This window comes from Culex quinquefasciatus, chromosome 2 (assembly GCF_015732765.1).
Source record: "Culex quinquefasciatus strain JHB chromosome 2, VPISU_Cqui_1.0_pri_paternal, whole genome shotgun sequence".
In the NCBI taxonomy this organism is placed as follows: Eukaryota; Metazoa; Arthropoda; class Insecta; order Diptera; family Culicidae; genus Culex; species Culex quinquefasciatus.
Window position 1 is genome coordinate 123,512,211 of NC_051862.1, and position 6,788 is coordinate 123,518,998.

Here is a 6,788-nt window from a genome sequence, read left to right on the forward strand (position 1 = left end):
TTGAAGCTAGTAAACTTTTAGTTGTGTGTTAGTTTAACTCGCTGCTATTGAGGTTCTTTTTCGCTCAGGCAAACAGATCAGCACGTGCGCCCAATAGAAATAATGTTTACCATCAGTTTAAACTTTAATCGTTAAAAGGGAAGGTTAGGGAAGAAGACAGTATTTTTTATTTCTTTCAAGAAAGTTTACATGATATTAGAAATAACCTATAGCACATTCGATGCGTTTTTGATGGGAAAGATAACAATTTCGAAAAATTGCCCAAAGAAGCCATTTTGCCTGATTAGTTTGTCCATATAATTTTCCATACAAATTTGGCAACTGTCAATACAAAAATGATGCATGAAAATTCCAAAAACTGTATCTTTTCAAGGAATTTTTTGATCGATTTGGTGTCTTCGGCAAAGTTGTAGGTATGGATACGGACTACACTGGAAAAAAATAATACACGGTAAAAAAAATTGGTGATTTTTTTATTTAACTTTTCATCACTAAAACTTGATATGCAAAAAAACACTACATTTATTTTTTTAATTTTTTTATATGTTTTAGAGGACATAAAATGCCAACTTTTCAGAAATTTCCAGGTTGTGCAAAAAATCATTGACCGAGTCATGATTTTTTTAATCAATACTGATTTTTTCAAAAATTCGAAATTTTGGTCGCAAAAATTTTTTAACTTCATTTTTCGATGTAAAATTGAATTTGCAATCAAAAAGTACTCTAGTGAAATTTTGATAAAGTGCACCGTTTTCAAGTTATAGCCATTTTTATGTAACTTTTTTCAAAATAGTCACAGTTTTTCATTGTTTTAAATAAGTGCACATGTTTGCCCACTTTTGAAAAAAATATTTTTGAAAAGCTTAGAAAATTCTCTATATATTGCTTCTTCGGACTTTGTTGATACGACCCTTAGTTGCTGAGATATTGCAATGCAAAGGTTTAAAAACAGGAAAATTGATGTTTTCTAAATCTCACCCAAACAGCCCACCATTTTTCAATGTCGATATCTCAGCAACTCATGGTCCGATTTTCAATGTTAAAATGTGAAACATTTGTGAAATTTTCGAAAAAAATATTTTCGAAATTTTCAAATCAAGACTAACATTTCAAAAAGGCCAAACATTCAATATTACGCCCTTTCAAAATGTTAGTCTTGATTTGAAAATTTTGAAAATATTGTTTTCGAAAAGATCGGAAAATTTCACAAATGTTCACAAATATTTTAACAAATCGGTTCAGCCAGTGCCGAGACAATCAGGTCAAATTTTTTTTATCAACATCCCACCACACACACAGACATTTGCTCAGAATGTGATTCTGATGTATAAAAATCGAAAAACTGGTCAAAAATAACTTTTGAAATACTTACCTGAACTTTATAATTTTCAATATCGACTTATGGGACCTCAAGACGAATCGAATGAGACCAAAACGGTCCAAATCGGTTCAGCCAGTGCCGAGATCAACCAGTGCAAATGTTTTTGATCAACATCCCACACACAGACACTTGATCAGACTTTGATTCTGAGTCGATAGGTATACGTGAAGGTGTCTCTGAGAGGTCAAATTAAGAATTTCATTTGTTCAAGTAATTTTATAGCCTTTCCTCAGTAAGGTGAGGAAGGCAAAACCCTGAAGTTTCTATAATCCAAAGTTCAATCATCCGAAGGTCTTCAAAAACATAGAATAATCGAATCATTATCAATCAATTCAATCAATTTTATTATTTTCATCGTAAATTTTAAAATAAGCTACTCCAAATTAGTCAAATTCGAGTGAATAATTGCCCTGAAACCACGTGCTCGGAAACCGTCGAACAATGTTGTTGAAATGTCAACATTAGTTTGACAACTGGTTTTGACGTTTGAGCGCGTTTAATCTCGAATACGTTCGAATTAACAGATCCGCTCTGTACATTGCCGAATGAATATTCTCGATACTGGCCACTATCTGGAATAACATTTTTTTCGGGTTAATTTCCAAAAGGCCCTAATCGCCAGTTGTAAACAAATCCGTTTTTCGATCAAGTTACAAATAATCAAATTTAAAAATTTTTAGAACTTTTCTTCTGAAAAACTGAAAAACAATGAAATTCTTATTTGTTTCAGAGAAAAAATCAAATAAGTGTGGTCGCGATTTGCAGTTCATTTTTGAGTTTTTTTTTTGTTGGTCTAAAATTAACTAAGCAAGCAACAATAAAATATAACGTATTATTGATATATCATCCGAAGAGAATTTTTAACAAGGATTCCGGATAACCGGATAAGTCTGTCCAGCAGTTTGAAAATCCAACAGTTTCAAAAACCAAACACAAAAACACAATTTGTAAATGTCAACTCCCTAAATTCCACCCCACCCGAAAACCCAAAATCAGCTGATCGCTTCGCGCATACCACAGCGCTGGCCACCCTGCGCTTCATTCAACATTCTGTGTAGCTGCTCAGAACGCACACATACCGATGCATCACCATCATTGAATGGGTGGTTCTAGAATTCTCTATGTGTTTAACTATGTCGTGTTTGCTGCGGTCGGTCCTTCGCTTGTACCTTCAATAATATCAGGTATCATCCGAAAGGGTGAAGGTTCAACCGATAAAGGTGGAAGGAAAGGATTATTTAAATTGGTTAAGCCACTATGAAAACATATGCTAGGCTTACTTTACTTCTGCTTTGCAGCTAAGCACACACTCAAAGCATGCTAGAACAGAAACAATCTCGAATGCAAGGCAAAACTAGCACACAAAGTATAATTTAATTTATTAAAACATTATTATTCCGCCCCGGCTGTGCTACAGTAAGACCCCAGTTGTTCGACACCATTTAGTTGACACTTTTCAAATTGAACCCCGTTGGTGTGATCCCACTCGTTTGACAACAATCATCTTCAAACCATCGATGCCTTACTGTGTCCACTTGCAGTGTTTGTTTCGGTCGTCGCGGGGCTTTCTCTTGCTTCACATTTTGTTTTTCTTGAGTGTGTTTCGTTTCTCAGCAAAACCTTAAGCGCACATACACGCACGCAGCAAGCCAGGCCAGCTGAATTGTGAACTTCCTTTCACATCACATCGTCATGGCATGCCATGAAAGAGCCACCACACACATCAGCAAAAATAACGAAATAGAGAAGGTCTCAGGCAGGTCCCTACCTTTCGCCCTCTATCGCTCGGCGGCAGGTCGTTCCGATTTCGACCGTACACTGTGAGTGTGTGGGTTTCGTTTATGTATTTATTAGAGAGGAGAATACACGCGTCCTCTATGTGAGTATTATTTATTTATTTGACTGTAAAAAGCGCGGCGATTTCTACATATGGGTAATTTTTTAATGATTTGAATTTCTTATTATTTATTTTATTTTGAAGAGTTTGATTGAATTGAACCAAAATGCGAGAGGAAAAGAAACACACAAAAACACACAAAACTCGCAACTTCTTGTCGTTTTTTGAGAGAGAAAGAAGAAAGGTAGAAACGTCCGAAAAAATCCGCAAAACAGTTGAAATTTTACTTTTTATTTTTTATCACTCTTTACACGCACTTGTGGTCTCGCGACCTGTTTTCCTGTTTTTATGTCGCCACTATGTCGCTGATGATGTAAATACTGCGAAAAGAAGGGACGGCAAACTACTTCCGGTTGTACTACCTTAAGGTGTTTCTTGAATAATATTATCAAAAATAGTCGTTTTGATTACATTATATTTTTCAATTATTTTAAAGTATCCTTTTATTTAATTTTTTTAATATTTTATTTCCAGTTTTTCTTTGTTCTGGTTTCAAATGAATTTATTCGAATTTGACAAACTATGCATCTATTCGCCCTTTGCGCCCCGGACGATACGCCACTGCAGACGACGACTGCGGACAAGACACCGACGGTGACCACTTCCTCCTCTCTCTCACTGTCTATCCCCCCTCTTGGTTCTCACCTTCTTCTTCGGCGGGCGCTCTGCTGACCGGAAGAGACCAGCTCGGGTTTTTCCCTTCTTCGAAAAATTCCCTTCTTTCGCGACCCCTCGGAACGAACGACGACGGAATAATTTCCAAACCCGAATGCCCCGAAACAGCGAAACCACTGCAAAATCGGTGCGAATTAATTTTTGCGACTTTTTTGCTTTCGCTTCTCTTTTTGCTTGCTCAATGCGACAATTCAAAAATTTAGAGAGCCACAACAACGAAAACGCACACACGATACACGACCGCTCGCGACGAACACTCAACTGCGAATGACAAAACACAAAACAACGAACCATTCAAAAGTGTCAGTCGCGGGTTTGAATGAAGTTTGAAGGGTGCGAGTGTGTGCGTGAGAGCGGCAGCCAGGGATGCCGTATGGTTTTGGACAGGCTAGGCTGATAAGTCTGTGCAAGGCTATGAACATCATTCAAAAACAGCATGCAAAAAATCTAACAAATTAGATAATTACATTTTTTAACTAAACTTTAACCCATACTAGCAAAGCAAATTTTGCCCAGTGTCTTCACAATTTTTTTAAGTTAATTTTGTCTCATGCTTCTCAACTAAATTCTGACACAAGCGTAATTATCTGTAAAACACAACAAATTATGTGCATCTGGCATCCCTGGTGGAGGCGGCGAAGTTGATTTCAGTGACGGGTGCGTCCTACCAACGGCGAGAGAGGAGATCAAAGAGCGAGAGAGCTTTTCGTGCTTTTCAATGGCCGCTAGGAAAGCTCTTCGGAAGGGGAAGCCTGATTGGATTCAAAAGGGATGAAACACCGGGCGTTCGCATGCAAATTAATACTTCCAATTTTATTGGTAACCGTTTGCAGGATTCTTTTTTGTGTTAAATTGTGATGATTTTTTTAACTCGCTGTTTCGTATTTCGCTAGAATGAAATGTCAGCATTTTTTTTTTGTTTTATATTTTCATTGAAACAAAATGATTTGATGGCGATGGCAGCACAAATGGAAAGGTTGATGTCGATTTGTAATATTATCCGATATTTTTTTATTTAATAAAGAAATTGGTTTAAAATTGAGTTTGCGTCTTTTTGATGTAAACTAAATTGTTTTTATTTTTTTCTAAACCGTAGAAACCTTGGATTTATCTAGAAGCCTATCCCACTCACACTTAGAGTGAGCTGTCACTAAAGCAAAAGGGATAGACAGTTTGTTTACATCTAAGGTTTCGCGCTTTTGAAGATTTTCTTGGAACTGTTCTATATCAATTTGTACAAAATCTTAACTTTGTCCATGTAACTTAATATTAGTATGTCAAAAATGAGATGATTATGCAGGCATTTCAGGACATAATCAGTTAGGTTACTGATCTCGAAGATCAAATACAGTCCAGACTCCATTACCCGAAATCATCGGAACAAATCGCTTCGAATAATCAAATCATTTAAAAAAATCGCTGTCTTGTTTTAGTTCGTAATGCTTAAGTATGACCCCAAAAATGATCCAATGTGATGAAATTTTAAATGGCAGCCAAAATGGCGGTGATAAAATAATTGAAAAATAATGCATTTAGTAATGAAACAGACAATCAGCCATTCAAATTTAAATAAATTAAGGTCGCAAAACTTGAATTTTTCAACATCAAATACACGCGTCCTCTATGTGAGGAAATTAAAAATATGATAAAAATGTTTTGTTCATTATGCGATTATCCGAAGTTCCTAAGAAACCTTTGGACAACAAAACTTTTAATAATCAAGTCTGGGCTGTATGTGATTGCTAGTCAAATAGCAATGCAATATGGCACCGGCCTTTTAAATATTTAATTTCAACCTAAAAAGCTCATATTTGGGGTTTCGACTTGTCTTAGGGTCAATTTTATGCATTTAAAAAAAGTGAAAAATGAAGTTTATGAAAGTTATTGGGAAAAGTCACTTTTGGGCCATTTTGATCTAATATTGGAAATTTACAAAATAAGGTTTACAAAACTTCAGGTTCACGAAATCTTTGAAACCATTTAGCTAGTGTTTAGCCTAGCCAATTACTTTGCTAACCCTTAAAGATTTTTTGAAATTCCACTTCTTCTTATTTTTTAACCATTTGCGCACTAAAATTCATACATTTTTGTGTGAAAAAAATTCAAACACATTGGATAACTTTTATTTCTGATAAAATTGATTCAAAATCACTAAAAATTGTAATTCTACCAAAATAGGATGAAAAAATATAACTTTTGCGAAAATAGGAAGGTTTTTAACCCGAAAAGTGAAACTTTAGTTATACAAGTACTACTTTGTTTAAATTAGTTACTTTACAATAAAACTACCTTCATTTGGGATAAAAAACAATCTCTAATTGAAAACATGATGCAAAGTTAACTTTTAAACAAAAATTAACTCAACAATCACTTTGCCACTTTTTAGAGCAAACTGCTGGTCCTCGAGATGTAAGCAAGTTGAGGCTAGTAAAACGTTTTGAAGGCCACGGATAAGGGTACCATTTGGTATATATAACGAATCCAAAATATTGTATGGTCACCAGAGACAGAACGATTGTCACTCTACTCTAATATGCATTGTCATAGCAGTTGCTACTTTTGCTGAAATTATTGGAGTCAGCGTTAATATCAAGAAATCAGGTAAAGCTGTCAGAAAATCTTCAACAAAAAGTTGCAGTTTTGAGGAACGATGACATTTGTTCTGTAACATTCTCATTAGAAAGTTTAAAAAGTCTTTATATCCTTGCTTAAATTAATTTAAAACTCGATAAATTTGTCGAAATTACTTCCAATGCATGTGTTGAAGAAATTTGGAGAAATATTATTATTTTGTTTTAATGGCAGCCTATGAGCGAAACTGTAATTTTTAATCAT

The 6,788-nt window shown here is 35.1% G+C and overlaps 1 protein-coding gene across 1 annotated transcript in view; it reads right to left on the reverse strand.

The window, feature by feature from the left end:
• The window catches only part of LOC6043210 (arf-GAP domain and FG repeat-containing protein 1), a 115,057-nt gene extending 110,825 nt beyond the window's left edge, over positions 1–4,232 (reverse strand). The window contains exon 1 of the mRNA XM_038252373.1: positions 3,924–4,232. The gene's annotated coding sequence lies outside the window, so the exon portion shown is untranslated. The remainder of the gene's footprint in view (positions 1–3,923) is intronic.
• Between the last annotated feature and the right edge of the window lie 2,556 nt (positions 4,233–6,788).